The 24,705-nt window shown below is 40.3% G+C and overlaps 1 protein-coding gene across 1 annotated transcript in view; it reads left to right on the forward strand.

Moving 5' to 3' along the window:
• The window catches only part of NEURL1B (neuralized E3 ubiquitin protein ligase 1B), an 80,147-nt gene extending 66,279 nt beyond the window's left edge, over window positions 1-13,868 (forward strand). The window contains exon 4 of the mRNA XM_056811580.1: window positions 6,472-13,868. The gene's annotated coding sequence lies outside the window, so the exon portion shown is untranslated. The remainder of the gene's footprint in view (window positions 1-6,471) is intronic.
• Window positions 13,869-24,705: the final 10,837 nt, after the last annotated feature.

The raw sequence follows: 24,705 nt of genomic DNA on the forward strand, positions 1-24,705 counted from the left end.
AAGGAAGGAAGAAAGAAAGAAGGAAAGAAAGAAAGAAAGAAAGAAAGAAAGAAAGAAAGAAAGAAAGAAAGAAAGAAAGAAAGAAAGAAAGAAAGAAAGAAAGAAAGAAAGAAAGAAAGAAAGAAAGAAAGAAAGAAAGAAAGAAAGAAAGAAAGAAAGAAAGGAGAGAGGGAGGGAGGGAGAGGAAGGGAGGGAGGGAGGAAGGGAGGAGGGAGGGAGGGAGGAAGGAAGGAAGGAAGGAAGGAAGGAAGGAAGGAAGGAAGGAAGGAAGGAAGGAAGGAAGGAAGGAAGGAAGGAAGGAAGGAAGGAAGGAAGAAAGAAAGAAAGAAAGAAAGAAAGAAAGAAAGAAAGAAAGAAAGAAAGAAAGAAAGAAAGAAAGAAAGAAAGAAAGAAAGAAAGAAAGAAAGAAAGAAAGAAAGAAGGAAGGAAGGAAGGAAAGATTCTATTAATGTCAACATAGGCAGAAGAGAGTCTGTCATCTGGTTCTGTTTGATTTCTTTTTTTAATAAATTTTGATAAGGTATAGTTATCATACACACTTATCCAATTTGTAGGTGACACAAAAAACTGGGGGTGCTTAACAACTTGGAAGACAAACTCAAGATCCATATCAAAGCTATGCAGGCTAACAGAAGTAGCCAAGTCCAATAAAATGTTACATAATAGGGGAAAATGTAAAGACCCATACCTAGGTTCAAAAAATCAGTTGCACAAATATAAGAAAGTATCATGACTAGACTGCAGCTAATAGGAAAAGAGACAAAGGAGGCACAAGTTTAGTAGGGATATGTATTTATGGTATGGCTACCAAAAAACCTAATGTAATCACCTGAATTAATAGAAGCATAGTGTCCAAAACTAGAGAGGTGACAGACAATCCACTATACTCCTCCCTGATCAGTCTAGAGCCTCATAGTGGGAATGAGCCTCAAAAGTCATTGAGTCTAGCCTGTTCTTGAATAAGAGAAATTACTTTTCAAATTACTTTCCTTCTGCAATCCCAATTCCTTGTTTTTCTTTTCCCTCCTATTTTCTTGCCTAGGAACTAGGAATTGAAGGGGAAAGAGGAGGCCAAAGCCCTCATCGTTCTTTTGATGACTTGAAACAACCTGGACCCTTCCTGTTATGAAAATGTTTTGGGGTCTCTGGTTCTCTGTCTTCCAAAAGGAAACACTTTGGTGGGGAGGCAAGGGATGGGAAATGATTGCCATCTTTAGGAATTAGAAGAATATTAAGTGGAAAGGTTAGACGTGTTCTGAATGGCCCCAAATTGCGGAACTAAACCCACCAGATGGATGTTACAGACAGGCAGATTTCAAATATAAGAAAAAACTTTTTAACCATTAGATCTATCCTAAAGTGGTATGAGCAGCCCATAAAGATAATAAGACCTATTGTCAGCAGAGCCCTTCAGGAAGATGTGAAGTGCATGAATGATCCAAATGATGAAAAAGAGAGAATTTCTGCTCAAATCCAATCAGAACAGAAAACTCTTCCAAATGAAATTCATGTTATTCTATGGAATTACTAGTCTCTGCCTTTGGCAAACAAGATAATGTATGTGCAGGGATTTGCAAACTTTAAAGCACTACATAAATGCTCAATATTATTATTGTTATTATCTGGCCTCTAGACCCACTTAAAATATAGTCAACAAAAATATAGTCTCAGCAATGCAATAATCTGGAACAGTCCTTAAAGTCTTATGATGGGGAATGCTAACCACCTTCAGAGAAAAGAACTGTTGGAGTCATCTTTCACATCTTTGTGTTTATGGTTTTATTTTGGGGTTTTGGCTATGTATGAGTTTGCTCTTACAACAGTGACCAATATGGGGTGTGGTTTGCATAATAATAATAAATAAAATTTAAAAATAAAATTAAATGGCATTTTCCTCTATGTATGTTCTTAGATGATCACCTTCTCCAGCCCACACTAGTCAAAATTGAGCTTTCTACTGCCTTCAACCCCTACCTGGATCCCTGCATTGTTGTGGGGATCATAGTAGAGAGTTCAGACAAAAGGTGATCCACTGGAGAAGCAAATGGTAAACCCCTTCAGTATCTTTGCCAAGGAAACTCCGTGGAGAATATTAAAATGATAAGAGCTATCTTCATATCAAAAACCTCTGACAAAGGTCTAATTACTCAAATTTATAAAGAACTCAACCAATTGTACAAAAAATCAAGCCATTCTCCAATTGATAAATGGGCAAGGGACATGAATAGGCAGTTTTCAGATAAAGAAATCAAAACTATTAATAAACACATGAAAAAATATTCTAAATCTCTTATAATCAGCGAAATGCAAAGCAAAACAACTCTGAGGTATCACCTCACACCTAGTATATTGGCTAACATGACAGCATGGGAAAGTAATGAATGCTGGAGGGGATGTGGCAAAGTAGGGACACTAATTCATTGCTGGTGGAGTTGTGAATTGATCCAACCATTCTGAAGGGCAATTTGGAACTATGCCCAAAGGGTGCTAAAAGACTGTCTGCCCTTTGATCCAGCCATAGCACTGCTGGGCTTGTACCCCAAAGAGATAATAAGGAAAAAGACACGTACAAGAATATTCATAGCTGCACTCTTTGTGGTGACAAAAAATTGGAAAATGAAGGGATGCCCTTCAATTGAGGAATGGCTGAACAAATTGTTGTATATGATGGTGATGTAATACTATTGTGCTCAAAGGAATAATAAAGTGGAGGAATTCCATGGGAACTGGAACGACCTCCAGGAATTGATGCAGAGTGAAAGGAGCAGAACCAGGGCAATATTGTACACAGAGGCTGATACACTGTGGTACAATCGAATGTAATAGACTTCTCCATTAGTGGCAATGCAGTGATCCTGAACAACTTGGAGGGATCTAGGAGAAAAAAACTCTATCCACATTCAGAGGAAAAACTGGGAGTAGAAACACAGAAGAAAAACAACTGCTTGACTACATGGGTCGAGGGGATATGGCTGGGGATGTAGACTATAAATGAACATCCTAGTGCAAACATCAACAACATGGAAATAGGTTCTGATCAAGGATACATGTAATACCCAGTGGAATTGGAGGTTGGTTATGGGAAGGGATGAGGGGAGGGAAGGAAAAGAATATGATTCTTGTAACCAAGGAATAATGTTCTAAATTGACTTAATTAATTAATTAAGCAATTAAAAATAAAAATGTAATTAACATTTAAAAAAATGATAGCTAGTGGAGGCTAGAGGGACCTGGTATGTACAGTCCCTGAGATCATAAAGCCACATGACTGAATAACCACCACAATTGCCCTCCTTCTGGAATCCCTTATCCTTGGGGTTTTTCCTTCTATTTTCTTGTCCAGGACCTAGGAATTGAAGGGGAAGGAACAGGGGAGGTAAATGTAGAGATGTGGTGGTTAACATTTCTCCAAATCCCTCAGTATTCTTTAGATGACTTGAAACAACCCAGTCCCTTCCTCTTATGAAAATACTTTGGGGTTATCTTTTTGATTCTCTGTCTTCCAAGCAATACCAGGGATGCCCAGTGGGACAAGCTGAAGGACTGAAATGAGACATTCGGATTATCAGATATCAAAAACCCCATTGAAAAATGTTGCCATTTGCTAGCTCCATCTGTTCTCAACTTCCCTAACCCCCTACCATGCCCCTCAATACCCCCCACATATGAGGACTCATATCCCCTTTTGGCCCTCTCATCCTTCTCTCTATACTATTGTATTCTTGTCTCCCAGATTCAGAGCTTCTGTGGAAGCCACTCGAGGATGATTAACGAGTTTGAATGATCTCTGCCACTGAGGGAGACTTCTTTTCACAGATGATTGGAGACATTATTCCACCTCCAACTTTCCCTGTGAGGCCAGCTTTAATGACCCTTATAACAGGTGCTATCAGAGAGATGATTTCCTTTTTTCTTTTTGTATAACTTGGTTCTGCCTAGAGGGCATTTAGCTAATGTGGTGGTACATGGGCAAATTTCCTTTTTCTTTTTCCTTAGATTCAATTCACTTCAACATATATTTAGTGAGAACTATGTACAAGGCCACTATACTAGATACTAGAAATATAACAATATGATAAATATATTCTATATCATGATATGATATAGATTATATTTATATCCTATATTATGAATTATATATAATATAATAAATATAACTGCCCTCTTTTTAACATTAAATTTATTATTTATTTATTTTAACATTCATTTAAAAAAGTTTTTCAGTTCCAAATTTCTCCTTCCCACCTCTTCCCTACCCATTGAGAAGTCAAGAAATGTGATATTAATTATACATGTGAAATCGAGCAAAACATTCCACATTCGCCATGCTGCAAAAATAAGCAAGAAAAAAAATTAAAACTGAAGAAATTTTGCTTCACTCTCCACTCAGACTTCATCAGTTCTTTCTCTGGAAGTAGATAGCATTTTTCATCACAAGATCTTTAGCATTGTCTTGGGTCACTGTATTGATCAGAACAGCTAAATCATTTACAATTAGTCATTTTGTAATATTGCTGTTACTATGTATAGTGTTCTACTGGTTCTGCTCACTTCACTTTGCATCAGTTCATATGTCTTCCCAGGTTTTCTGAAATCATCCTACTCATCATTTCTTATAGTGCAATAGTATTTCATAGCAATTATATACATACTTAACCATTCCCCAATTGATGGATATCCTCTCAATTTCCAATTCTTTGTAACCACAAATTTGTCACCACATATTTTTGTGTATACAGATTCTTTTTCCTTTTTCTTTGATCTCTTTGGGATACAGACCTAATAGCAGTTTGCTGGATCAAAGGGTATGTACAGTTTTATAGCCCTTTGGATATATTTCCCAATTGTTTTCTCAAGAGTTTGGACCTTTTCACAACCCCACCAAAAGTGGGACATTAGTGTTCCAATTTTTCTACATCCCCCTTCAATATTTGTCATTTTCTTTTTTCTGTCATGTTAGCCAATCTGATAGGTGTGAGGTGATATCTCAGAGTTGTAATTTGCATTTCTCTAATCAGTAGTGACTTATAGAGGGGCAATAGGTGATTTGGTAGATAGAGCACCAGGCCTGGAGACGGGAAGTCCTGGGTTCAAATGTAGCCTCAGACACTTCCAAGCTATATAACCGTGGGCAAATCACTTAACCCCAGTTGCCTAGCCCATACTGTTTATCTGCCTTGGAACTGATACTTAGTATTGACTCTAAGATGGAAAGTAAGAGTTTTTTAAAAAGCAGTAATTTAGAGCATTTTTTTCACAGAACTAGGTAACTTTGATTTCTTCTGAAAACTACCTATTTGTATCCTTTGTCCATTTATCAACTTGTATATTTGTAATTTTGACTCAGTTCCTAATATAGTTGCAAAATGAGTCCCTTATCAGAGAAACTTGCTATAAATTTTTTCCCCAGTTTTCTCATTTCCTTGTAATCCTGGCTACATTGGTTTTATTTGTATAAAAATATTTAATTTAATAAAATAAAAATTATTCATTTTACTTCCCATGATTCTCTCCATCTTTTGTTTGGTTATAAATTCTTCCCTTATCCAGAGATTTGATAAGTAAATTTTTCCATGCTTTCCTAATTTACTTATCATTATCATCCTTTATGCTTAAATCCTATACTCATTTGACCATATCTTGGTATTCGATTTTTGATACGGGACATCACCTTTCCCACAAAGAGCTTACATTCTATTGATGGAGGAAGGAACTACAACATGTCTAAAAATTAGTAAATACAAAAAAATCCAAATTAAATTCAAGAAAAAGAGAGCACAAAGTGTAGGGGGTAGAAGTGGAGGTGGGGAGGGAAGTCATGTTTTTGAGATCAGAAAAGGTCTCAAACGGGAGATGGTCCCTAAGTTGTTCTTTGAAGGATTATATAAGAGGCAAAGGTGAGGAGAAGATTCTTTTCATTCATAGTAAACCACCTATTTCTCCTACTGACATAGGATCCCTTTCCTTGAAGAGTGATGGACTAGCTAGGAAGTTTAGTGGATTGAGAACCAGGCCTGGAGATGGAAGGTCCTGGATTCAAATGTGGTCTCAAGACACTTGGGCAAGTCATTTAATCCTTGTTGCCTAGCCCTTACTGTTCTTCTGCCTTGTAACTAGAATCTAACTAATAAAACACGTAGTATTAATTCTAAGATGGCGGTATGGTTTAAAAAAAAAAAGGAGTGATTACCACATTTATTTCTAATTTGTATTAAATTTTTAAATTTTATTTTTATTCTTTTTAATTAATTAATTTTTATTTTATATTAAAATTTGTTACTTGGGTTTTTTTAGTTTATACCTAGAGTTATTATACTTATTGTTATTTTAATATATTTATATATTCATATATTATAATATTATAAATATTATACCTATATGTTATTCTGGTGAATTTTACATCATCTGAAGCTAAGAATCATTGCTTTTGGTGGAGAGGGAGTTAGGAGCGGTAGAGATTGTGAATTTCAGGATTAAGAAATTTTTGGGGAAAGTATACATTTGTGTTTTTCTCATTTTTCTCTTGAATAGTGACTGCTCCCAGCTCTCCTTTGAGCCCTCCCACATCACCTGCATTCTCTCCTCCCGAGCCTCTGAGCAACAAGAATGGCGAGTGCACCATCTGCTTTGACAGTGAAGTTGACATGGTCATCTACACCTGTGGCCACATGTGCCTCTGCCACACCTGTGGTCTTAAACTGAGGAAGCAGCCCAATGCCTGCTGCCCAATCTGTCGACGCACCATCAAGGATGTCATTAAGATCTACCGGCCTTAGCCCCTCGGTGACACCCCAAGTCCACCATCACGTGAGAGTGGGCAAAGGGGCTTTACTAAGCAAACCCGGAACCATGCCTTGCCACCCACTGCCAGTGGCTGGTCCCTGGTTACGCCAAGAGGTCTCCCCATCTCTTCTCGTGTGTTTTTAATGGTAGGAAAATCAGGGAACTGGCCTAGCTATGGAACTCAACAAAGGGTCTGAGGGAGGAGGGGTAGCTGCTTCTGGTAAGAGAATACTTTTCCTAAAGATGTCATTACCGTCCTATAGATGATCACAGGCATTGTCACAGGTAATCACTGTAGCATACATCCTTGCCCTCTCTAAGGCCAGCTCCATTGAGTGTGTGTACGTACAGAGGCAGAGAGAGATGGGAGAACAAAGCAAAAAGGGAGAAGAGCTGGGAGACAGTGAAGGGAGAAAAAAAAAAGCAAGAGAGAGTGAAAGAGAGAGACTGTGAGAGATGGTGAGAATGAGAGAGAGCGAGAGAAAGAGATGGTGAGAGAGGATGAGAGAATGAATGTAGGAGTTCCCTGACACCATCTGAGCTCTCTCCAGAGGCACAGAGTCTCAACGAACACCGAAGGACTTGAGGACCAGCTACAAGCAAGTGCTTATGTCCCTTTCCATGTTCTTTCACTTTTCAGAAGCTGTTGTATGAATGACTAGTGAACATTTTCAGTTTTTGCCCAACCAGAAATATTTGGGGGTAATAATATTTGAAAAGGAAAGTTGGATCATCAGTGCACTGTTTGCAACTGGAGATGTGAACAGCTGTATCTGGGTGCCTAGTTTGTTTTTTAATTAGCAACTTGTTGTTGGGTTTGGGGTTTTGCTTTAGTTGGTTGTTTGTTTTTTAACTCCATTTTTTGAGAGTGATTTCACCAGTCCCAGTGTGCAGCCAAAGCTAGAACTCTGGCTTCTCCCAGAAGATGCGTTACCCTCACACCTGCTCTACAGAAAGGAATTTTGTGCTCCAAGCACCTTCTCTCTTCCCCCAAGTCTCCAAATGCTTTTAAAAATATATTATCTTCTTAATATTTATAATTAGGAGGTCCACACATCATAGTCCCTCTTCCATAAAGAAGAAACTGAAATACAGAGACTAGGGCCACTTCTGAAGTCATTCGCTACCTGAGCTAGAGCCCCTAAAGATCTTCCATCACTTGCCCAGGGGTTGACAATCTAGGGCATACAAGGTGATGTTCAGTAGGACCAGGGTCTGTCCTCCAATCTAGGATAAATTTAGAAGCAGGAAGAGCTTGTTTTTATTGGCTTCCCATTAACTTCCCTCCTGGGCCTCCATGCTACCTAGTTCTTATATCCTGGTCATGTTCTCAGTTAACTGTCAACTAATCTCTAGTGGATTGTCAGCTCATAAGGTGTTAACTGATAATTATGGCATCGACTGACAATCTTGAAGTGGGACCCTCTTTGGTGCATTTTTTAAGGAGGATTGTTTAAGATTGGCTGCCTTCCTTGAGAAACAGAGCCCAATTTCACCTGTGTTCTTTTCCTGACCATCCTTTTACTGCTAACAGAGCCTGTGATGTCCCTGGTGGCATCTCCTCCTAGTGCAGCTGCAGCCATATGTGGTATATCAGAGGTGGCTGTCACCATCTGTCCATATTCAAGAAGAGCCTTCCACACCCTCACCCAAGGGAGCAAATCGATAAAAATGTACCTGTGGGAGAGATGGCTGACCTCTGCAGTAGTCCTCTTAAAAGCAGTATCTCCCCAAGAGTTCCAGAAGTTAGAGAATTGAGAACCATTGCATAAGAGCCACCAAAGGCTGGTTGGGATCTGTTTGTCAGAGAAACAGCAGAGTATGGCAGCAAGAGTGGTAGCCTGAGATTCAGAAGATATTCTCTCCCTGCCCCAAAGTTCTAGGCTCATTTCTGCTTCTAACTCATCGTAGAGGCTTTAGGTGAGTCCTATCTTTGTGTCTGTTATCTCACCTGTCAAATGGGAATAATAAAGCCTTCCCTACCTACTTTGCAGCAGCTGTCATGATGATCAGCTTAGATATTAGATGTGAGAGTACATTACAAGGGTTCAAGATATCAGATATACGTAAGGGATGTTTATTTTAGACCAAATCTAGTCAACTCACCCTTTCCAAAGGGAAGATAGGTAAAGGTAGAAGAAGTTAGAGCCAATTAGCTTTGGTTCTTAGGTCATTGTTCTCATGATGAGGCAGGGTGGAAGGGACAGAGCAGATCTCCAGTTGGAACATTCCTTGGGGTTAGAAAGGGTCTGCATGTTCCTCTTTTTTCCTAACTCATCCAGATATCAAGTTGAGTTAAGATGAGATGTGAAAAGAAATGACCAGGAGATCCAAAAGGTCTGCTGTATGAAGCCCTTTGGTGGATGTTGTTTTGGAAGTGTCACATCCCCAATCTTGCTAACTGAGACCAGAAGACAAAGCTGACTGTACCTTCTGCTCCTCTATTTAGAAACAGTGTCAGGAGTGTGTTGACCAAGAGAAAGGGTTGCTTAGTGGCCACAACAATGACCATAAAGCTAGGAAGACATGAGCTGAACCTCTGACAGTCTCACTGGATGACCCTGGGCAAATTACTTAGCCTTGGGGCCCCCCAGGTAACTGGACCTCATTATCTTCATAGAAAGAGTAAATGATGCCCAACCTAATTTCCATATTATATATCTGTAAACTGATTCTTTGAAAAATAGCAAACCAATGTATAATACAGTTGGTCTTTCTATTTTGACCAAAATAGTGGATTTACCTAACAGTACATTTGTTCCTCAGGAGTGACAGATAATAGGGAACTTAACTGTGGGTTGTTTGTTTGTTTTTAAAAAAAAAAAAAACCCTTACTTTCTGTCGTAGAATCAATACTAAGTATTGGTTTGAAAACAGAAGAGTGGCAAAGGCTTAGGCAATTGGGGTTAAGTGACTTGCCCAGGGTCACACAGCTAAAAGGTGTCTGAGGCCAAATTTGAACCCAGGACCTCCCATCTCCAAGCCTGACTCTCTGTCTACTGAGCCACCTAACTGTCCTCCTTAACTATATTTTTAAAGGGGACCACAGACCCAGAAGATAAAGGATTTGATTTTTAAAAGAGCAACTAGCTGTCTGTAACTCCACTGTTTTCTTTCTTCTATTCTTCATACAAATCTTTGTCAGTGTTAATTTTGGTGACTCTGGCTCTATCTTAGGGGCATTTAGGCCTCAGATGTGGCAGGAATATAGGTATATTCCATACGTTTCATTAAGGTGTGCACCCAGTCAATTCTTTTTTTTAAGGCAAAATATTTATTGGTTGACCAATTTATGCATAAAGAACATTACTTTTAGGCATCAAACCCAAGAAACTAAAATTTAATGAAACATTTTCCCCTAAAATAACAGCTAAGCCTCACTTAAAAATACATTTAAAAATGAAATACAAATATCAGGGTTGTGTTTTTTTTCTTTTTGAGATACCAGGGTGTGCCTGAGCACACCCAGCACAACCTGTGCATGCAAGCCTACAATCAAGAGGACTAAAGGTGGGGGTCTTTCTTCCTGTAGTCCCCCCTCCCTGCCAGCCCCTTATTTTGGCCCATATTGCATCTCAGAACCATTAGCATGCCACTTTGATCTTTAAGTGCAGAGATTTGAAAACTATTAATGGGTAGTCCACGCCTCTGAGAGCATCACAGGCTCTGCTCCTGATGACCTGCTATGTGAGGAAAAAAATGAGACAATGGCCTGTTTTAACCTGCCGAGCCACTGCCATAAATAGCACGATCATCTAAGAGGAATTGGGGTTTGGTTGGCATTTCTTTTTAAGTGAGGCATTCTTCAATGCTTGAAGCACTTCATTTTTTTTTCTAAATTAACCACTGAAGTTCACTCATTCGCTGCCCATGATGGCCACATGGGTATTCGCCCTTGGTAGTACTGCCTGGTATTTTTCTTGCTTCTTCGTAATGCCCAATTTAGACCTCTTTTGCCCAGAGTGAAAAGTATGTGATAAACTGCTCTCCACAGCCTCTGCTTTAAAAGGAAAGGAAAAATCTTTAGACGTGGCATTCTTTCTAGCCTGGAATGGAGGAACACAGGCCCCAGGACCTGTTTCTTAGAACTTTATGCAAGAAGAACAGGCTGCATAAAAGTATGAAGAGAACTCTGGAGCTGGAGTTAGAGAAGCTGGGTTTTAATTCTTTCTGCCATTCTGTGAGGCTGGAAGACCTTGTTGCCCTCTCTCAGCCTCAGTTTCCATAGCTCTACCATGAGGGAGTTAGACTAAGGTCCAGTGAGTGACTCTATGGTTCTAACCCTTTTGTTGACCTTTCAGAAGTGTCAAAGACCCTACATTAAGCTCTCAGAGGATGGGGCTTGGACACTGCTTTAATCTTGCTATTGTGTTTCCTCATGGATCAGTGTGTTCTGTGACCAGTTTTGTTACAGTGAGGGAAGAGAAGAGGATCTAGATTTTGGGACATGGAGGTCCTGGACTTGAACTTCAAACCTGCTACCTACTTGACCTTGGGCAAGTAGTTTAATGATTAATAATAAATTCTATTTACATTACACTCTAATTTGCAAAGCACTTTACATATGTTAGCTGATCTGAGCCTCAAAACAACCCTGTGAGTTAGGCGATCTAAATATTATCCTCATTTTAGAAAAAGATCTAAGACTTAGAAGTTAAATGACTTCCTGTCAGGGTCAGAGGTAGCATTTGGACCGATATATCTCAGACTCTAAATTCAGTGCTTTAACCACAATGCCATACTGCCTCTCATCCTCTGTGGACCCCAGTTTCCTTATTTGTGAAATGAGAAGGTTGGACTAGATCACCTCCAAAGTCCCTTCTGGTTCTCAATTCTCTGCTCCTAAAGTAAACAAGGTTTAGTAAATGAACTCTTAAGTCAGTACTAGGGTGCCTTTGTTTTGGAATTTTGTTTAGACTGGTTTAGACTGAGTCCGGTGGTTGAATCTGGAATTTCTAACAGAAGGTCTGTCCTCGAATTACCTTGAGGATTCCTCTTTTTAGCTCGCCTGAGTGCTTTTCCAACCCCAAAACTCCCCAGGAGAACCTGCCATTGTTGCAGCTCTGTTCTTTGACCCTACTACTGATTGGTGGACAAAGGCAAGACTGATGTACCCCAGGGACCAAACAGTTGAAACTGGGTTTGTGGAGCTGCATCCAGTTCTACTCCTGAGGATGGGCCACAAGAAGAGATAGAAACGATGGACCTTTGTAAAGGGCTAAGTGGAGAAATTTAGAGATGAAGTCAGGAAGAAGATGTTTTGCAAGGGCTGGACAACTTGCTTTTCATTTCTAGAGAAATTCTGGCCCCCACATGCCAGTGCTATTGGGAAAAAAACAGAGTTTGACTTGACACTAATCATTGAATTTTGCCACTAAGCTTTCAATAGGAAATTATTGAAAGAGAGATGAAATGGAGAGTGAGGGTGGACATGATGATGTGTGGCTTAGGGAGCCAGAGAAAACTATAGACCCAGACTTCTTAGACCACCACACCTCTAGTCTATCCTCATTGCCAGGCCCATTCCTAATCTCTGCTAGAGTCTTGAAAAGTAGAGATGCCTCAAAGACAGCATGAGCTTGTAATCTATTACTCAAGCAAGAGAAGACTGATGGGTCCACAAGAATCTGACCTCTTTGGAATAGCTGTTCTCCCTTGCTCCAGGGCCCCTGAGAAAATGACTTCTCTCACACTATAGGTCAGAAGGTCAGAAAAAAAAAGGGAAACAACCCTTCCCAGAGACCTAATGCAGGCAGCCAACTCAGCCTTCCCACAATGATCAAGTTTTGACCAGACTGTGACAGTTGTGCCTTTGGAAAGGGCTGGGTCTGGAATTATTTGTTACAAATGATTTTCTGAAGGATGTTTTCTTCTTCTTCTTTTTGTTGCTTTGTGGTACTTCCCAGTGGGATAATTTGGCAATGTTTTCCTTTCTGTGTCCATTCAAGAATTGCTGTCCTCCAGAGCAACAGTCCCCCATGGCCAACTTGCAACCCAATTAGTTTCCTCTAATCCCTAAAATAGGCTTAAAGTCTACTTCCCTGGTTCACTCTCCTTGACTCATTCTTCTAGTCCTCCTCTCTTCCTTATCAGGCTCCACTGGGACAGCTGTTAACACTCTGGAGTTGAGAGATTTAAAAATACGTATCTCAAACCCAACCCAAGATACATCATGAGTTAGTGAGTGGATAGAAGAGTCAGGAATATGTTAGTTCAGAGCAGCCTCAGCCTAAGGCTGGCTCTTTCTTCCTGGACAAGTCCCTTACCCTCTGTCGTTTGAACAGCAATTAGAGAGCTGCAGATGCAATGCAGGTTGTTTCATCTCCTGGAGTTCGTAACACCGCTGAAATCATAAATTTGGTCCAAAAAACAAAAACCCACCCAGTTATACCAAGGGCGGGACAGAAGAATAGCCCAGATCTAATTACAGAGCTTGGGCTAGAGAGCCGAAAATCCTTATTCCCCAGCAGGGACTCCCAGGCTCAACCATTCAGGGTAGCATTTAAGTCTAGATCACAGCTTGGATGGCAAGTCTGGAGTGGCCCTAACTCTGCCTTATCACACCTTGGTGCAGGTTTCTGCAAGGGGAGCCACGGGTTCAGGAAAAGGAAGTCTCCTGGGAATGAGTGGCATTAACTGTCTTTCTCCTTCGGTGTCTTTTAAATTTCCTCGATGAAATGGCTTGTACAGAAATCTGTTTGTGCCTTATGAGAGTGTCTGTGTACTTTTTATCCTTTTTAAGCAACTTTAAAAAAAATAGGGGAGAATAACAAACATGGTAGTTTTCTAGATTTTTCTGTGATCACTGAAATTACTTTGCTTTTTTGATATTTGAGTGACAGACTATCTGTTTCCTTGGATTCTCCTTCGACCTTTGTACAGAGCTCTGTGGGTTTGTCTCCTTGTTCCTTTGATGGTTCAATTAGGTGTTGGGAAGGACCTGTACCCACCCTACCTATCAGGCCTCTCTAGTTTTGTGCCCTGTGTGTGTTGTGTGTAAGAATTTTGTCTGTTTTTCTCTGTTTTACATTAATATAATTTGACCTGTTTATGAAACAAATAAAACTTTTGCTTGTTAAAAAAAATAAGGATTTGTCTCAGTTTTGTTTTGATTTGTCTTTTGTAAACCATGTGTTTAGCCACAGGACAAAGAGCTCCACCAAGCATTCATTGATGTCTTCAATTTTTGAGGAGTTCATATTCAGCAGTCAGTTTCTTTTTTTTTTAACAGATATACTAGCTTAATATGTAATAATAATAATATAAAGTGCACAAATACCATTTAAAAGTTAGCCTAAGTCAACATTTTCAAGGAAAGGGTCAATAAGTCTGAACCCCAAATTTAGCCATCTCATAGCTAGGAGTTAGAAAACATGTGAAAGACATCAGAATAACCAGCATGATGTGATGAAAAGAGTTCTAGGCTTCCAGGAAGGGAGCCTGATTTCAAATCTCAGTGACCCTGCACCATACCTCTGAGCCTCAGTTTTCTCATATGTAAAATAGGAATGATCTTAAATATAGTATGCCTTATAACCTTTTTTTTTTTGCCTTTTGCCTTTTGCCTTTTGTCTTGGAATCTGTACTGTGTCAGTCCCAAGGCAGGAGACTAGGCAAATTAAGTGACTTGCCCAGGGTCACACAACTTAGAAGCATGTGCAGTCAGATGGAACCCAGAACCTCCTATCTCCAAGCCTGGCATTCTATCCACTGATCTACCTAGTGGACTGTGCCTTATAAGTTGTGACCTTTTGCACTGTTAAACCTTTAAGTATTCCAAGAAATGTGAGCCGATATGCTGACCAGTTGGGCACATTTTCTGTCTCCATACCATAGCTCACTAGGCCCCCTGCGTCCTCCTTCCTCTTTTTTGCCTTTCAGATTCTTGCCCTCCTTTAAGACCTAACTCAAATGCTATCTTATCCACGAAGCCTCTTATAACTTCCTCTACACACTTACCCAAGTGGTAAGGGCAAGATAGATTATAGAAAAGTGTGAAAAAACAGATGTGTTATTACACTGTTCACAGAGGCATGAATTAGCCCAACCATCCAGGAAAGCAATTTGGAACTGATATTTTAAAAGTAGTTAAAGTACCCCTGGCCTTTGACCCAAATATCTCCCTGCTTCCTCAAGAAGTGCTTAGACAAAAAGCGTCCTTGCCTATAAAAATATTTGGGGGGTATTAAAGAACTAGAAGCAAAGAGGTAATCAAATAAGCAAATTGTGATACATTAAAATAGTGGACTATTAATACGCCATTTATGAGACATGGCAAATGTGAAGAACACAGAAATGTGAGAAGATTTCGTGGACTGATACAAAGTGAAGTAAGCAGAATTAGGAAAACAACATATACATAATGACTACACCAATGTAGATAAACTAGAAAACCAAAGCCAATCTATATGCTGTAATGACTAAGCTTGCCCTCAAAGAAGGACCAAGAAAATGCACCTCCCTCCCTTCATTGCAGAGCTGGGAGACTATAAACATGGAAGATTGCATCCACTGTCACATACAGTAGGGATGTTGATTAATTTTGCTGAACAGCTTTTTTCCTTTTTCTTTTAAAACCTACATTACAAGGGATAGGTCAATGCATGGGGTAGGAGGGAGGGATATAGTTGAAAATGAATGTGGAAAAAAAAGACATCAATAAAAATAAATCTAACAGGGAGGAGACCTGGCTGAGGCCAAAGTCAAGGCCTCTCCTTCCCCAAAGGCATTTCCTTCTCAGGGGGGTTCAGCTAAAACTCCACGCTTGCTCCGGTTTCTGGAATGAATCCCTTCTGAATTCACTTGATAATTTATTGGCAATCCCTGAGGCATGGCCAACTTTCCTCTGCCTATCTAAACAAGATTCTTAGGTAATGTTATTCCAGTTGGAAGGCTGTTTAGCCCTTGGTCTAAGGCCTGTGACTGATTGAGGCATGTTCTAAGTTATGGTATCAAGGCTGAAATAGGATAGGGAAGTTTCTACCCCACCCTTTCACTAGTCTGGAAGCTGGATACCCTAGGTTCTGCTCTTGGTTCTGGCCCTTATTAACGTCATGGCCTTCAGGAAGTCCCCGTCTGGTCCTCAGTTCTTCATCTGCCAAATGTGATAGTTATACTAGCTAACATCCAGGGTCCCTTTTAGTTCTACTTCTCTGACTACAGCATTCAATTGCTGATAACCATTGACAGTCCTGGGCATTGAGAGCAAGGACCAGCCACCGCTCAGCCTGCCCAGGCAAGTCATAAATGAGGCCGTGTAGAACTGTATGCTATAAATAGCCCAGGCAGAACCCAGCAGGAGATGATTGCTGGGTGGCTATTCTTTAGACATTTTCAGCCACCAGCCTCAGCTTGGTGCCAGAGAATGAGGACAGCAGCCACCGCAGGGGAATCCAGTCCAATCATCAGGGGCCATAGCTGTGCCAGTGCCTAGCTGGCTGGATAGCCTGGGGCTCCTCTTGTAATGATGAAAAAGACAAAAAGGGAAGAAGACCAAATGTAAGTACCAATGGAAGCATCGACTTGGCTTCTACCCCTCCTCTAGGTGTCCAATGCTCTCTTCTTCTCTTTTGTATTAAAACTTGCTTTCAAGTGAGACTCTGAGGTTCTGCTATTCAGGGCTCTAAGGCACGTCCCAGCACTGACATTTTATGTAGTAAGGTATTCTGGGATAGCCCTGACTCAGATGAGTCCACTGGTAGTATAGGTTTGACACTGGAACAAAATGACACCTTCATAGGTCATTCAACAGTTAACAAAAAGGTACTTGGGAACAGCAGAAGAAAGATATGCAGCAAGTATAGGCACAGTGAACTCCTTGAGTTGATTCCACTGAGCAAAGTTCCCATCCCAATCCAATGGCCAAGCATCTAACGTCCTTGGTTCTACTCGTGACTGCTTTGAACTCAGATAATGAGGAAGTGATCTCGGTCTCAGTCTTCTGTCTCAAATGAGGTCATCAACCATCTTAGCCTGAGCCAACTGGTGTTCCTACTGAGCAAAGGGGCTTCCATTTAACACTAGCTGATGAAGTCTTTAAAAATGTCTGAATGCCTTTCAAGTAAACATTAGGCGTCTTTTCACAGGTGGGGTGATTAGGAGATTACTCCTACCATGTGAGTCCTGGTCCAGCTCTAATACTTGTTCTGAGGTGCCTTTCAGTTTTTGACATCTCATGTTCTGAGTCATCTTGTAGCTCTGGTCTTCCCTAGTCTTTGGTCCTTTCTAGTTCTGGTCTGCATTTTGTATTATAAAGTCTCTTCAGCTTTTACATGCCATGTTTAGTTTCTCTTTCATCTGAACAGTAGTGTTGTTGATTTATAGAAAATGATGGGGTGATAGAGGTCTCATGGCTGGAATGTATGGAGAACTTTGTCAAATCTATGGGAATAAGAGCCATCTTTGAATTGATAAATGGGTGAAAGATATGAAAAGACAGTTTTTGGATGAAGAAAACAAAGGCATATATAGGTATGTGGAAAATGCTCTAAATCCCTACTGAATGGAGAAATGCAAACCACAACACTTCTGAGGTGTCATCTCATGCCCATTAGATTGACTAAAGTGACCAAAGGACAAAATGACAAATGTGGGAAGGAATATGGGAAAATGGAGACACTAATACACTCTTGATAGAACTGGGATCTGATTCAACCATTTTGGAGAAAAAATTGGAATTACCCTCAGAGAGCTATAAACTGGGCATACCAACAATGCCCTTGCTGGGTCTATTTCCTAAGGAGACCAAGGAAAAGGAAAAGAACCTATGTGTTCTAAAAGCTTTATAGTAGCTCTCTTTGTGGTGGCAATGACTGGGAAATGAGAAGATATTTATCAATTGGGGAATGACTGAACAAATTGTTGCATATGATTATGATGAAATACTCCTGCACCATAAGAAATGATGAGCAGATGATTTTTTTTAACAACTTGGAGGCAGGGGCAGATAGGTGACTAAGTGGATTGAGAGCCAGGCCTGGACATAGGAGGCCTTGAGTTCAAATCTGTAATCAAACACTTTCTAGCTATGTGACCCCATTGCCTAGTCCTTCCCGCTCTTCTGCCTTGGAATCAATATACAATATTGATTCTAAGATAGAAAGTAAGAGTTAAAATTAAAAAAACAAAAACAGTGGGGCCAGTTGGGTAGTTCAGTGGATTAAAAGCCAGGTCTAAAGATGGGAAGTCTTAGATTCAAATCTGGTCTCAGACACTTCCTAGCTATGTGACCTTGGGCAAGTCACTTAACCCCAATTGCCTAGTCCTTACCTCTCTTCTGCCTTGGAACCAACACATAGTATTGATTCTAAGGTGGAAGGTAAGGATTTAAACAAACAAGCAAACAAATAAAACCAGGAAAGAACTACATGGGATAATGAAGAGTAAAAATAACATATGGAACACTATATATAGTTATGGATCTAATATTTGAGGAATGACTTATAAATGTTCACCTCCAGAGAATGAAATGAGAAATAGAAATACAAAAGACATAATCTACTTATACCTCTCTGTTAGCCAGATGATGCCTTCTATGGTGTGGGGAGGAGAGAGAGAGGCTGAGGTATCTTGAAATAAATTCAATTAATAAAAAAAGGTAGAAAATGAGGGAGTGGGGACAGTCTTTCCATCTGCCATGAACTGAACCTTTTTTTTATGTTTTGGCTCCTTCAATTAGAGTGTGAACTCCTTGAGAAGAGGGATTGTTTCACATTTCCAGGGCTTAGCTCACACAGGGCCTTGACACATAGTGCTTTTCCGTTCCACAAAAGAAAACAAAGATGGGAAAAACAGCTGAAGTAAGTCAGGCAAAGAAGTGGTGCATGGGGGAAGAAGAAATGCAATTTTGAGGCCCTTTGGGGATCAATTCTTTTAAAAGATTGAAGAAGAGAAGAATTCCAAATACTTGGAGAGGAGGAAGAGGAGAGGGAATCTAAAGGCATTAAGAAAATTATCAACAACAACAACAAAAAAAAACAAATATCAACAAATGGATCATATGCCTATTCTCCAGTCCTTAAAAAATATTTTTGAAAATCATTATCCTTGGAATATGAGAAGTAAATAGGCAACTTTAGCAGACAGAATGTTTAAATTTCCACAATTAACTGAAAAGTGAACAGAATACAAGGTCTATTGGTTGATTCTCAGTAACTCTATGAGGGGCAACTAGATGGCACATTAGATAGAGTGCCAGGCCTAAGGTCAGGAGGACCTGGGTTCAAACCTAGTCATAGACACTTCCTAGCTATGTGACCCTGGGCAAGTCACTTAACCCCCATTGCCTAGCCCTTATTGTTCTTTTTTTTTTTAAATCCTTACCTTCCATCTTAGAATCAATACTATGTATTAGTTCCAAGGCAGAAGAGTGGCAAGGACTAGGCAATGGGGGTTAAGTGACTTGCCCAGGATCACATGGCTAGAAAGTGTCTGAGGCCAGATTTAAACCTAGGACCTCCATCTCTCAGCCTGGCTCTCAATCCACTGAGCTACCCAGCTGCTTCCTATTATTGTTCTTCTGTCTTGAATTGATACTAAGGCAGAAGGTGAGGGTTAAAAACAACAACAAAAAATTAAAAAAATGTTTGATTCGAAAGAACAAAATAGGGTTTTGAAGGCTCTCTTCCTGCAAACTGCCTCCAGTTTATTTATTAACATCATGCAAGATTCTTTGAAATATGCCTTCAATCAACAAGCATTTATTAAGGGCCAACTATGTGCCAGGGCCTAATAATACATGAGTCTCAATAATGAAATAATCTCTCCCAGCAAAAAGTTTTCATTCCAATGGGAGAAATAAGTATACACATCCATACATATATGCACTATTATTGATATTATAAATATTTATATAGACTGTATTATGTGCCAGGCACTGTGCTAAGCACTTTATAATAATTATTTCATGTGATCATCACAACAATCCTATGAAGTAGGTGCTATTGTTATCCCCATTTTATAGATGAGGAAACTGAGGCAGACAGAGGGTAAGTGACTTGTTCAGCATCACATAGCTAGTGAAGCATCTGCATTCAGATTTGAATTTCGATCTTTCTGACTCCAGGCCCAGCATTCTATCCTTTAAGCTACCTAATGTGTGTGACTCTACAAATATGTGTATGTACATGCATATGTGACATAAATATAAAGTGAATGAATAGTATACACAACAGCAAAGAGTTTTTTATAAGCATCTGAATATCAGTCTCAAACATGGCGTAAGACAGAGTTCTTATATGTTCACCAAAGGTCTGCCACTGTGATAGGGACTTTCTAAGGATCATATGATGAAAAGACATGGAAAGGTTGTGTTCTACACAGCTAGAGAGAGTTGAAATCATGCCCCATTGACCCAAGTGCTGGAAAGCCTGATCTTTCCAAGTTAGAAACCAATAGCCAGGGACCTAAGAGATTTGGCTCCACTTATATCCCAAGGAAGATCAGAATCATCCACTCATATATGTTTTTAAGATGTCTAGAACTTCATAACTCTGATATCATAGAATCACATAAGATTCCAGGGACCTCAGGAATCATCTGGTCCAAGCCCCTGATTTTACAAAAGAGGAGACACATTCACTTCTCTGGGAGCAGCTAGGTGGGTCAATGGTTGAATCCCAGGTCTAGTGTCAGGAGGACCTGGGCTCCAACCTGACCTCAGACACTTCCTAGTTGTGTGACCCTGAGCAAATTACTTAGCCCTGTTTGCCTAGCCTTTGCCTTTCTGTCTTAGAATTGTTAGTAGGACAGAAAGTAAGGATTTAAAAACAACAGCAATAATACTTCTCCTTCTCAGGTTGAGAATTTTCCCCATTTCCTGTTGCAGTTGTAAATTCTAAGCATCAAGAGACAGTCAAATATCCACAAGCAGAGGACAAATGGTGGGAACAAAAACACCAAAGAAAGGCAACTGCTTGACTACAAGGGTCGAGGGAATATGATTGGGGATGAAGACTCTAAATGAACATCCTAATGCAAACACCAAAAACATGGAAATGGGTTCGGATCAAGGACACATGTGATACCCACTGGAATCGCCCATCGCCTATGGGAGGGGTGGCAGGAGGAGAGGAAGGAAAAGAAAATGATTTTTGTATTCAATGAATAATGTTTGAAATTGACCAAATAAAAATAATGTTTAAAATCGAAAAAAAGAGAGAGAGAGAGAGAGAGAGACAGGCAAGGTTTGTCACTGGAAGGAATGATTACCAAAATCCAAGAACTTTACTGCTGGCAGGAGCGGAAAACTAAAGCTCTGTGGTAGAGATCCAGAGTCCTTCAGGCTTCATCTAGTTTTCTTTTCCCTTACCCCAGATCCATGTGCAATGCATGCCATCCAGGAACTTATCAGGAATAAAGAGAGCCTAGTTACCCTATCCCCACATAACTCCTCTGTGGTTTTATCCTTAAATGGTTGGAGGGACGCAAACTAACAATCAGGAATTAAAAGGAATTTTCTGATTCTGAGTCAGAACATTGGCTGGGGCTAGGGACTTCCAGTGAGAACAGGTAAGACAAAAGAATGAACTTAGGGGGCAGCTGAGTAGCTCAGTGGATTGAGAGACAGGCCTAGAGACAGGAGGTCCTAGGTTCAAATCTGGCCTCAGACCCTGGGCAAGTCACTTGACTCCCATTGCCTAGCCCTTACCACTCTTCTGCCTTGGAGCCAATACACAGTACGGAAGGTAAGGGTTTTTTTAAAAAAATTTAAAATTAAAAAAAAAAAAGAATGAACTTAATCCTAGCCTAAGGGCTTCTTCTGGTTGCCTGCCTGGGTTCAGGCCACCAGAGCCCTAGGAACACGTGGAATGTTTAGCCTTTTCCTTATAAGAGAAAGGTTTACTAGCTGCTACAGTCTAGAAGGTAGCAAAAAAGCAGCAGATGGCACAAACAGACTAAAGATAGCTGGGGTAGTAGGAGAGAAAGTTCAGTGCACAACACAGATAGGAACTAGAGGAGACACCCAGAAGAGGCAGCACAGTTTTCTGCAGAGAACAGAGAAGCAGTGCCCATCAGGGAGCAGTGATGGTACAGCTAGTCACAATACCCAGGGGTAAGCAGAAGAGAGCAGTACAATGATATCATCAGAGAACACTGGAATCAACAGAGGTATGAATGGCCCCTGAGGGACACGAGTTGCTTGATTATATTGGTCTGTATTCTGTATGTCCTCATTGGCAAAGTTGTGGCACTCAGGGATCTGCTCTGTTCCCCCTCTTCTCAATGCCAGAGGACATTTTTTCGCATGCCCCACCCCTCTGTCCAGCTGCCCAAAGCAAGCACTTTCTCCCTCAATTCTTTCCAGTAATGGGGGCTCACCGACAGCTTGAATTTGCCCTCTGGGCACTCGAACAGGGAAACCGTTGGCCAATCCTGCTCCATGTGTATGCTCAAGCCATACGTAGTCACCATGTATCCTTTCAGATTTGTTTCTTGTGGGTAAAGGGCGATCTTGTCACAATTTGCTATACTGCTTGATTCAAGCTTCTTTTGCTTTGAACAAATGTTTCCATTCTAGGCTACTTAGTCAAAGTAAAAACATCCTGGAAGACTCAAGAGTTATGGTTTTAAATGAGTCGCAACCCCCAGAATGCTTTGAATCTGGGAGGACCACATGCTCTATGAAAGTGAACGCGTGCTTGTTTCAGGGACAGGAGAGAAGGGAAGAAATTAAGATGCTTTGCTCTGGGGATCATTTTTTCCCGTTTAAGTTCTAGCATGTCTTTGCTTTTATTTCTTATAGGTCCTGTCTCAATTTATTTCCAGTTCTAGTTTACTGTAAGACATACTTTGAATTACACAGACTCGGAAATAACATGGGGCATAGCAACGCAGAATAGTTTCAGGAATGTGTATTCTGGAGTCAGGAAGCACAGGGTGTGGTTTGGGGACAGAAAGAAATGGATCAGGAAAAGGATTCTCTAAGACTAATTCCCAGTGGGTTAATGGATCATTATCTACTTGCTCGGGTGGTAAGGCCTCTTGGGAAATGTCCCAGGGATCTGTCCTTGGTGTTGTTCCATGATTTTATCTCTGACATGATAAAGGCACAGGTGACATGCTCATCAAATACTGTGTAGAAACTAACACTAGTTATCAGAATCAAGTTGCAAAAAGATCCTGATGGTCTAGCATAAACAATGGACTAGATAGATCATCAAACAATAAGGATAAATGTAAAGTATGGCACTTGGGTTAAAAAAATTAATAACCCCTGTATAGGATGAAGGAGGATAGGGGACAGTTCATTTAAAAAAACATAATTACAGGGAGCACTAGATAGGGAGTCAGACAGGAGGGTCTAGGTTCAAATCTGGCCTCAGACACTTCCTAGTTTTGTGACCCTGGGAAAGTCACTTAATCCAGATTTCCTAGCCCTTATTGCTCTTCTGCCTTGGAACCAATACACAGTATCAATTCAGAGTCAGAAGATAGGGATTTTAAAAATAATAATGATCCTATGATTAAGTGAAAAAGACTTAATGACTTCAATCAATTCAATGCTATAGCTCCAAAGGACTCAAGAACTGATGGACTCAAAGTACAGATTGAAGCATATTTTTCCTTTATTTTTCTTGCCTTTCCCTCCCCCCCAGAACACAGCTAATGTGGAAATATGTTTTGCAAGACTTCATATGTATAATGGGTATCAAATTTCTTGCCTTCCCAATGGTAAGGGAGGGGTGGTAGAAGGGAGAGAACTGGGAAATGAAAATAAAAATTTAAAGATCTGAGAGTTTGAGGGAACTTCAAATTCAATGTGAGTCGTCAATAGGGTGGCATAGTCCCCCTCCCAAAGTTAACACTCTCTTATCCTCACCCATTAATAAAAGGATAGTGCTCTGAACGAGAGAAGGGTAAGAGTCCTGCCCTGCTCTTCTCTTCTCCAATCAGAAGCCATTTTTAGCCTTGTTCTAGGCATCCTTGATACAGGAAATTAAAAAGCTGAGGCAAGTTCAAAAGAAGGTGAGCGTGACAGCGAGGTGATTGGAAACTGTGATATACAAGGAACTGGCTGTGTTTGACCTTGGGAAAGGAAGACTTGTTGTCTTCAGGTTTTTCAAAGACTGTCAGGTGGGAAAAGGCTAAAACTGGTTCTGCTTGGTCCTAAGGAACAGAATTAAGAGCAGATTAAAAAGTCCAAGAGGCAGATTTCAGCTAAATCAAAGTAACAGATAAAACAATTAGGCTAGGGAAGACTTGTCATTTCCTTTGATGTGATTATTTTTCTGCCTTAACCAAAGCAAATCAGCACCTTGTTCAAGGTCGCAAAACTAGTATATATTATATATACCACACACACACACACACACACACACACACACACACACACGTAGTTTTGAACCCAGGGCAAATCGCTTGGCCCTGTTTGCCTAGCCCTTGCTGCTCTTCTGTCTTAGAATTGATACTAAGATAGAAGAAGAGGGTTTTTCAAAAATGTAATTGGGGAGTATTTAACAAAAGAAATAAAAATACACTGGAACATGATCCCCTGAATATGTGGTTTTCTAAGTCGACAGGAAACCATGCAGGCTCCTTACTTATTTATAATTTAGTGGCCCCAGTTCTATTTGGGTTTGACACCCCTGCCTTGTACCATCTCTCTTTTCCCTATAAGAAACTAGAATGGGTTGCCCTGGGAGACCATGAGTTGGTCTGACCACGGGAGACTTCTATGGAGGTTGCATAGAGGAGAATCTTTTCAAGTAAGGGTTGAATTGGGGGACCTTGCAGATCTCTTCTACCACTGAGATGCTATGAAGCTGATTCCCCACCCCACCCTCATTTCTAGAATCTAGAGATTTCTTCCTGGCAATTTTCTACTAATCTGCCTTCTGAAATGAATTATGAAAAATAGCATTATGTGTGTTTAATCTGTAAACCACCTTATATTCTTTCCAAGGAGAGAGAAAACAAATCTAA

This window comes from Monodelphis domestica, chromosome 1 (genome assembly GCF_027887165.1).
Source record: "Monodelphis domestica isolate mMonDom1 chromosome 1, mMonDom1.pri, whole genome shotgun sequence".
Lineage (NCBI taxonomy): Eukaryota > Metazoa > Chordata > Mammalia > Didelphimorphia > Didelphidae > Monodelphis > Monodelphis domestica.